The sequence below is a fragment of the Monopterus albus genome, unplaced genomic scaffold (genome assembly GCF_001952655.1).
Source record: "Monopterus albus unplaced genomic scaffold, M_albus_1.0 scaffold105.1, whole genome shotgun sequence".
NCBI lineage: Eukaryota > Metazoa > Chordata > Actinopteri > Synbranchiformes > Synbranchidae > Monopterus > Monopterus albus.
The window spans coordinates 2,790,684-2,800,570 of NW_018127985.1; the positions used below are offsets into that span (position 1 = coordinate 2,790,684).

Consider the following 9,887-nt stretch of genomic DNA (forward strand, 5'->3'; position numbering starts at 1 on the left):
CCCCGATAGCTCAGTTTGGCCGGATGGCCAGCTCTAGGAAGGGTTCTGGTCGTCCCAAACGTCTTCCATTTAAGGATTATGGAGGCCACTGTGCTCTTAGGAACCTTAAGTGCAGCAGAAATTTTTTTGTAACCTTGGCCAGATCTGTGCTTTGCCACAATTCTGTCTCTGAGCTCTTCAGGCAGTTCCTTTGACCTCATGATTCTCATTTGCTCTGACATGCACTGTGAGCTGTAGGGTCTTATATAGACAGGTGTGTGGCTTTTCCTAATCACGTCCAATCAGTATAATCAAACACAGCTGGACTCAAATGAAGGTGTAGAACCATCTCTGGGATGATCAGAAGAAATGGACAGCACCTAAGTTAAATATATGAGTGTCACAGCAAAGGGTCTGAATACTTATGACCATGTGATATTTCAGTTTTTCTTTTTTAATAAATCTGCAAAAATGTCAAAAAGTCTGTGTTTTTCTGTCAATATGGGGTGCTGTGTGTACATTAATGAGGAAAAAAATGAACTTAAATGATTTTAGCATATGGCTGCAATATAACAAAGAGGGAAAAATTTAAGGGGGTCTGAATACTTTCCGTACCCACTGTAAATATTCACTTAGCAGTGTGCTGATATGACTCACCAGCTTTTGTTAATGGGAGAAAAAAAGACTGTTAACCTGTAACCAGCAGCAGTTACATAGAGTAATTATATCACTGTATCCTATGACATCATGACAGATGGTGCAATGATCATACTTACAAACTGTTTGACCATATTCATATAGCCACATACTGAGGACCGGTTCATGTATTTTATTTGAAAATAATCTATTTAAACCACATAATTCATATAATTTTACAATAAATTGTTCACAGTGAATTCCAGCTGATCAGTTTAAGGTTTATTTTAAGTTGGTGTGGCCAATAAAATATGTTTGTGTAGCTGTTCTCCTGCTTCCTAGCCTAGACTGTTGTCAGGAAAATTGCAGTGCACCTGCATCTGCCACAAGAGATGATCTGAGCAGGGGTTACTGTAGGTGCTGTTCTGGGTAGAGATCAAGATCAAGATCAAAGATTTTTATTGTCAATTCACTACATGTGCAGAAAAATCAAAACACCTAATTGAATGCCATACCATGTGATGTCACATTCATGAACGATCCAATTCTATTCAACAGAGAGCCGTTCTTTTTATCGTTGTGCCCATATTTCACTGCCTGTTTTAAATCTACTTCACTAAATGACAGAGAAAGCAGTGCTGGTTGAGAGAGTTTTAAGATGAATCCCACTTTCCTCACTTGCGTCTGTTACTTGCATCTTAGGAACAATTAAACAAGGGAATTGGGATTCACCTAGAGAATGAATGAAGAGAGGGAGTGGCACTAGGCATAAATCAGAGAAATAAAAAAATTATTTTCAGATTGTTCACGGTGTTTCAGAAGCACAAGGCCATGTCTCCACACAACCCTGCAGGAAGGATTCTATGTGGCCTCGCTAAGCCCCGCCCTCAGCCAAACCGACAGACCTGAAACTGGGTGCACTTCAGTGTGTAGATAACACCACAAAAATAGAAAAAAAGAAACTATAAGCCATTCTTTTGAATGACTTTATGAAAGGAACAGCACCATAAGAGTTGGCTCCATTCAAAGAGCTGCTATTCCCATCACTAATTCCGGGTCAACGTGAGCACAAAACTGCACTGAGCTGCCTAATCAGCATAAACAGCTGCAACTCTCCTCCCACCTCAGTGTAAGTGCATTCATTCATGGCAGGAAAATACCAAACATGCCAATGTGCAAAAAAAGAAAAAAGCCCCAAGAAAAACTGCATCAAGACTGCATTTGAAGTTACGCCAGCTTTGTGCTGGCAGGAAAATCCAGCCCTCTGAGGCATACTGTAAGTACCTGCTTCATGTATGATGGATGGATTCTTCTATGCTTTTTGAATACCATTGCTAAAACACAAGTCTTGAAAGAGGCTTTTTGACTCCGTATAAAGCTCAGAGTTGTTGATGGCTTGTGCTGTCAATCTCCATTGTACCAGCATTGGAAATATGTCATAAACATGAAAGTATAATGGCTAAGTTTAGATACTTATATTTATCCACAGCACAGGGGGGAAAAACACCCGCCAAGCTGCCAAGAGAGACTGTTTTTCACCTGTGCCAGTGGAGTTAGGCTTGCATTCCTTTTGGGACTGTCTGAAATTTCAAATTATCTCAGATATGACAGAGTCATAGCAAAGAGTCAGAGCAAATTCTCAAGACAAGAAAATACAGTTAACATTGTTTTATTCAACACAAGAAAATACAGTTAACATTGTTTTATCATCTTGGTACTCTATGAGTTTTCCTAATTTTATGAGGATTGGTTATTAACATAATTTTGAACTAATGACATGTTCAGAAAATGAGGCATTACTTTCCTCTGTGGTCTCTGAGACCCAGCTGTCATTGCAATGTCTTTTCATATGCTCAATGTCTGAGATTGGAGTTGACAGCCATTTTTTACACAGCACTACCTCTCCCATAGTTCTTCCAAAGGTACCTGATCCCTTGTTGTTCGTCTTGGTTTCCTTGATTAGTTGCCTTATCACTAGAGCTAGATTGGAGTACCCTTGAACTCCTCCTTTGTGGACACTCTAAACAATGGATTAATTACCCAGCAAATACAATTTAGCCCAGGCTAACCTTTTGGCAGTGATAGACCCAAATGTCTTTTCTTTGACATTCAACAGAGAGATCTTCTTCGGGGACAAAGCAGCTCCCTGCCAGTCCCCACTGTCAGGGTTCTTGATTATTCTTCTAGCACAAGCTGAAGGCAGCTTTTGTAAAGGTTGTGCCCGATGGACTAGGGGCCATTTTAATTTCATCAGTTAAACTTGTGGTGAAAAATGTTAGCTGACAACCTATTTTTCACAACAAATATGAGATTAAAACTAAATTAAAAGTATAATTTGATAAGGTGAAATGCTAAACACCATTCTTCACTGAATAAAAATTTAACCAAATAGTGAAATATGGATAAATAGGTAATGGCCATCTTAATGCAAAGTCTTAACCTGCTGCATATGTTGAATTACAAACTGTGGGTCCTGATAAACATAACAGCTTCCCACACCACCTACAATCTCTTTTGCTCAAATGTTGGTTTAACCACTTGACCTACTGCACTACTGTTAAAAAGAAGAGTCTTAGATTCAGTAACATTCTGTCTCTGTCATTTGAAAGCTGCTCCTTGGCAGAAAGGGATTTATGAACTACACTCATCTAGAACGCACTGAGAATTATGCAAACTAGGAAAATGCAGCAGCCAGTAGGTCAGTTCCAGAATTATTGTGGGCAGTCAACCATCTAAATATTCCTATATGATGCATGGCAAAAGAAACCTCACTGTATTAATGTGCTCTCACAGTTTACTTTTCAAGCTAAACCCAGTGAACAGAATTTTAGTCCAAATATGAGCGAAGCCATTTTCTAAAACACATGTTGCTTTGCAGAGCAGATGCACACAGACATCACGGACACTGTGTGTGTGGAGAAACTGGACTAAAACGTCTTTAGCTGTTGTTGACTTAAACTATTAAAAATCTAAAAACAAAAACTAATATGCGTTTTTTTTAGGCTATGCCTAAAACCTAAGGAAATTCAGGTGCCAAAATTAATACTAAAGTGTGACATATATCAATATATGTGCGTCTTTGGTACTGACGCCAGAAGGGGCATGTGCCCCCAAAGGATCATCACTGTTTAGATCACCAGGGGCTCCCCTCTCCTTCAAACATACCAGAACCCCACACTGAGGTTTTCCTATGAGATCATCTGTCGACTTGAAGGGGTTGCTAAAGAAGGCTCTTCTTTGTCATGCTTATTCTCTTTGCTTTCTACAGGCAGTCTCTGCTTTGCGAAGCTCAAGCAGGCTTCTCTGCAGCTCAGCACAAAAATGTTTCAGGGCTGTTTTCTGTGTTGTTTGTCCTGTTCTATTCCACTGTCTCCTCAATTCTATGACTTGTCTCTGTCATCTGCTGGGGCCAAAAGGTTTCTTGACATAAACGGTACCCAAGTTCAGCCATGGCCTTTATCATATTCACTGCATCTCCTTTTAGAGATGTGCCCACCTACAGTCTGCTGCTGGTGTTAGGTTCACATGATTTCTGCTCATAATCTTCTTCCCCGGTGCTTTCAACTTTGCTAGCTGTGCTGAAGGAGGCTTTGTCTTGGAGGTCCTGTGCATTACAGTGTACATCCTGACCCTGTTCCTCTGACAACTGTGCTAAAAGACTCTACAACTCTACATTTGGTATTACCTTGGTGAATTTCTCCTTCTTAAAGGTAGGGTTGGTGATTCATTTTAGAAGAGTCTTTTGTACATAATGCACTGAGAACATGAAGAAAAAGCCCACCCTTAGTGGCAGCAGAGCTGAAAAAAGCCTGACCAGTAATTTTATTCGGTCTGATCAAAACCATTAGACTGCCTACCTGCCTGTCAGTCTAACTTCCTGCTTGCACGGACTCTGTCCTTGCACTCATTGTGTGAGCCAGGAGTCTCCCACAAGGCCCAGCAGGCAGATGTGTTGCTGCTCTGTTTTAATAGCTAGCAAGCTATAGCAGAGAAGGTACCCACAGCAGCTTTTCAGCTCAAACGGAGAACACGTTCAAGAAAGTTACAACTGAAAAGGAAGCTGGATGCTGCAAGAAGTAAAACCAGAATTACCATTAGTGTGGCTTTTGAAAGATGGCGACAACTGAGAGAACAAAAGAGGCTGAAAAGTGACGCTATAGTGGCCATATTTCTGCTGGACAGGTAATGATTGGTCTTGTTTTGTTTGGAGGGGATTTGTTATTTTCCTGAAATCTCTAAGTAGCTTTGCAGTGTGCATTGTGTTTTGGAGAGGTGGCTTTGGAGAGAAGTCAGAACGAAAGGGCAGGATTTCTTCAGCTGGCGAGCTTCCTCTTGCTGGTCTTGCTGGTTTTTTCCAGGAACGCCAACTATACCTTCAGGGAGTTGACCACAGATGTTGCAGCTCCCTCTAGCTTCATATTCCTGTCTCAATTTAGCTTTGTATTCTCATAGCCCTTGTAGCATTATTTGGGATGTTATTAAAGTTCTTATGTGTATGATTCACCCACAGAGCCACATTACCTCAGCTCCCATCTGGGTGAGCGGTCTAGCTTCAGGAGAAAATAATCATATTAAATGTTTGGTATACTGTAACAACTATGCTCTGTGATAATGGTAAGACAAAAAGAAAAAATATTGAATGAAAAATTAGTTGATTTTGTCATTATTATTAGCAGCATTAGATGGTTTTATTTTGTATCTAAACTATGGGTTTTATGTAATATTGTAGCAGTGGAAAGTTCAGATTCTTAGGTTTCTACAGTGACTGCTAAAACAAAACTGCATTTATGTACATTTTATAACTGAACAGAGGCTGCTCACTGTTTCGTGCTCTTCTGTTGAGCAGTGTTATGCTCTCTTCATGACCTCTTTAGAAGGCTGAGCAGCCAAAACACCTGACGCATGGATGCTCACTGTGGTGAACAGAAAATATGTTTTTCAACTTCAAATTATGGTGTCATTTACAAAAAAAAAAAAAAAAACTGCCAAAAGAAAAGGAGCCTAAAACCCTGCTCTGGCATCACATCATATCCACTACATACAGGCTGGTAAGCTTGGACTGCTGATAGGAATCACAGAGCAGCTGTCTCCCAGGTGAACTCATTTCAATTACAGGAGTGGATCTCTCCCAACTGGATTTCACATTTCTCAGCTGTCAACCCATAGTGACAAAACGGGTTGACGTGCCACTGTCGGTGGGGCTCTGGCTGCCAAGGAAACACTGTCAAAGCCAAGTAAATGCCTTTCTCGCTACATTGGTGCCGAAGTCATGCCAAGGAAACACTTGCTCACCAGTGTCTCTCTCCTGTGAGAGCCAATGAGCCCGGCAGCCAAAGGCGCCTAGCTGATAGGGCTGGAGTGTCTCTATGGTAACAGCAGAGGAAAAAGAGCTGGTAAATACAGGTAAATGGAATTCCACAAAGGCTGAAAAAAAGACCCATAATGTTCTAACGTGTTATAATGTGTAATTTGTTAATGCAGCAACACATGGACATTCAGGCCACAGTCTTGTCACTTCATCCCATAACAAAACTGTTACGGAGACAATTCTATGAGACACTTGTAATCCAGGTGCATATAAAACACTTCCTCACCTACATGTCTGATGTCTCCAAATGAAACAAACTGTAGCAGATCAATAAAGTAATAAGGTTTACAATGTGTTCTGCTGCAGTACGTCATTAGCAGCTTCAGTCACCTAAAGATTAGTCTTTGTGTGCTTTTCAATAACGCACCTTTATAAGGCAGTGCTCTTTTGCCGTTGAGCACTTCTCCAAGTGTGTTTGAGCCTAAATGCTTCATCCTTTTGAGTGGTGTTGGGTGCTTCAAAGGGGGGAGACAGGCAGAGATAGAGACGTGGAAGGGGTTGGGATTTTCCACATTTCTTTGGCTTATAATTAATGTAATTAGGAACATGCATTTAATTCATTGCATTCCTCGTGAGACTCAAAAATGAAAGGAAAATATTAACCATCTCCTCTTATGATGACATTGACAGTTGTATGCGATTCAATCAAACAAGACTTTCATGTTTTGACCTCCGTGTTTCTCAGAAGTTAATTTAATCACATCAGCCCAAGGGAACACACATTCAAATCATAACTGCAAATAGATTAGTCTGTAGTATGGCTTAAAAGAATGATCATCATAACCTTTAACGCTGAACAAAGAACCTCATCATCGGCAATCAATGTTGTTATGTGACCAGCCCTTAGGGACATATGAGCTAAATGGATCAAACTGCCAGTTTTGTGTGTCAAATCTTTAACAAGCTTTGTAGTGGATTGAGTGTTGAAACATGTGGACATCACTGTCATCTATACTGTATAATCCAGCAACACAAATGCAGTGCATCAACTCTCCTATTCCCCAAAGCTCCCGGCGTCTGTGTTGTCGAGGCACATGACAGCCACTTTGGCTTGGAAATTGATTGCCAGAGAAAATCCCAGGAACTGGCAGTTGTGAGCTTTTGTAAAGGGCGTCTGCACCGCTGCCAAGCAGCAGAAATCACTGACAGCCACACACAAAATATAAAACTTAAACAATGGCACAAATCCTTGCTTATTATACCATAGATAATACATCTTTTGTCACCCCGAAAACATTCCAGCAGCAACACTGCTGTCAAAAATAGCAGCCACTGAGTCTTTATGCAGATGCAATAACCAGCTCCATAGTTTACGCAAAAAAAATATCAATCTGCATTGATGAGACACTGTGCTACAGCACAAATGATGCTTTTAAGCCATACAACTGCTCACACATGCTATAATTAATGGTGTACTTCCGAACAGAACAACAACAGTGCTATATTTGTACAGCATTACCATAACTGTTTTATGTTTTCATGTCTCTTTCGATGTGTGGCAAGAGGAAAACACTGGGGAAGCTGCTCCTTTATGGACAGGTTTCTAAGTAATGACCACCATCTCCTGTATAATAATTAAGAGTAATGATTAATTAATGACTAATGGACTCAAAGATTAGCATAAAGTGGAGCTATGACCTCCACCAGGCATCTTCTTAAGATAAGAGGAGAAACCCACATATTTAAACAACAAAAAACGCTGACAAATGTGGTTTCTACAGTATTCAAACATTCAGTTATATTTTTATTATGCACAACCAAGAGCTTCTTTCGTATTAGACTAGTTTTGTGCAGTCGATGAATAATGAAACGTAATCCATTTTGTTATGCACATGTCATCATTGTCAACATTAAAAGCACAGGTAAAATTCAGCCTCAGAATTGCTGTTGCTGTAACTGGGGGAAAATATGATTCTAGCAGAGATATCTGTGTATTTCTGTGTGACACAGAGAGAGAAGTCACTCCATGGGCACCTTCAGAGCATGAGATTGATTCATACACAGTTTGAAGCACAGCACGTATTATGCGTCAACTGCTAAAGGGGTTAGAGGCACATCAAGACCACAAGGTCTAACCTCGCCTTTATTTTCATAAGAAATATAACTTATTGTCGGAAACTTGTAGGCAAGAACAAAGCACTGCTTCTAACTCTAAATGTTTCAAACAGTGCATTCAAGATGTTTGTGACCAGGGCTCATAAGTGAAATATGTTCAATGCCAACTTCATGCTTTGTCTTTATCTGGTGTGATGCTGCTCTGTTGCACCTGTGTGTGTGTGTGTGTGTGTGTGTGTGTGTTTTAATTCCTAATGGGGTATGGGGCGTTTCTAGCTTTAGAGATGTGCTAAATAACACGCGTGATAACTGGAAGGAATTTACAAACAACACACAAATACAGTAAAACGATTTGTCAACTACTTGTGAGAGCCATACAATCTTGTCCACCTGTCAGAGTTTTAGTCAAGCCAACATTATGTAACATTTTACTTAAATGGATTTCTAGAATGTGTGTCAGTCTAGTCTGCCTTAATCTGGTTTCACTCTGAGCAAACAGAAGCAACTTCAGCTACTGATCAGGTTTCCAGCATCATGAGTAAGATGTTTATGATGAACAGAAGGGGAACTTTTAGCCATAAGGCAGGCAGATTGCACAGCATTTATGATCTTTCTTCGCACAAAAAGTGGAACAAGTCGGATCTCTGGGCTGCAAATGCTCACGGGATTCGTAATAAATCAGCCATATAATCATTCAAACACTGTTATTTTCTGAATACCAACAGAACTTCGTCAAAAATGATCAAATCAAATGATTTCTAACTATTGTGAATTCAGATCAACAGGTGCCAATTAATCAACGTCTTCATTAATGTCAGTATGACCCGGCGCCGCCGATGCATGCTTTTGCTTTAATTATTCTATACTAAAAAGGTGACTCTTCATGCGGTTACATGGTTTAAAAAAAAAAATCCAGCTCACCTGTGTCTGCTGACAGTTTTCCAGTGTGAAATGTTTTTGCAGCTGCGTGTGTCAGAGTTCCTGTGAATCAAACCTCAGGTCAGTGCAAAAGGACGCTGTTGTCTTCTGGAAACGTGACGCAGTCGGCTTATGTGAAAACAACGTTTGGATATTTTTCTTGTGATATTTCTTGTGAGACAAAAGCTCATTTTCGTCCTTCGAAATGCTTCTGAGCTCACGCTCACCCAAATATGGCCATAGGAAGTGTATCTATACTTCACTGACCTGGACTACAGTGGGAAATATTGCAACTTCGAGGTGACTCTCGACCTAAAATGTGCAGACCAAATGCAACTGGGTATACAAATTTTTATTAAGAAAAAATAGTAATTTTGACGTGACGGGGGAGAACTGTGTGACAACTAATAATTAAACCCATTTTTTAAATTAAAAATATCCTATAGCCTAGCTTCTTGCTGTTTTTCTGCTACATAAACTTAGCCTAGTTTATTTGTTATGTCTGTGCTGTTTCTAAATGAAAAGTATGACTTTTTTTCAAGGTATAGGCTACTCATAGGCTATCATTTCATGGGCTATTAAGTATAAATAGTGGTGATGTAAGTGCAGGCTATAACAAATAAATACTAAACATATTACAATAGTATTAGGCATCCATCCATCAATTTTCCTCCACTTATCCAGGACCAGGTCGCGGGGGCAGCAGTCTAAGCAAAGATGCCCAGACTTCCCTCTCTCCAGACACTTCCTCCAGCTCCTCCGGGGGAACGCTGAGGTGTTCCCAGGCCAGCTGAGAGACATAGTCCCTCCAGCGTGTCCTGGGTCTTCCCCGGGACCTCCTCCCGGTGGGACATGCCCAGAACACCTCCCTAGGAAGGCGCCCAGGAGGCATCCGAAACAGATGCCCGAGCCACCTCAGCTGGCTCCTCTC

At 40.6% G+C, this 9,887-nt stretch overlaps 1 protein-coding gene across 2 annotated transcripts in view; it reads right to left on the reverse strand.

The window, feature by feature from the left end:
- Nucleotides 1-9,224, reverse strand: part of baiap3 (BAI1 associated protein 3) — a 40,191-nt gene extending 30,967 nt beyond the window's left edge. For both annotated transcript variants that reach the window (XR_002275714.1, XM_020610520.1), the window contains exon 1: nucleotides 8,960-9,224. The gene's annotated coding sequence lies outside the window, so the exon portion shown is untranslated. The remainder of the gene's footprint in view (nucleotides 1-8,959) is intronic.
- Between the last annotated feature and the right edge of the window lie 663 nt (nucleotides 9,225-9,887).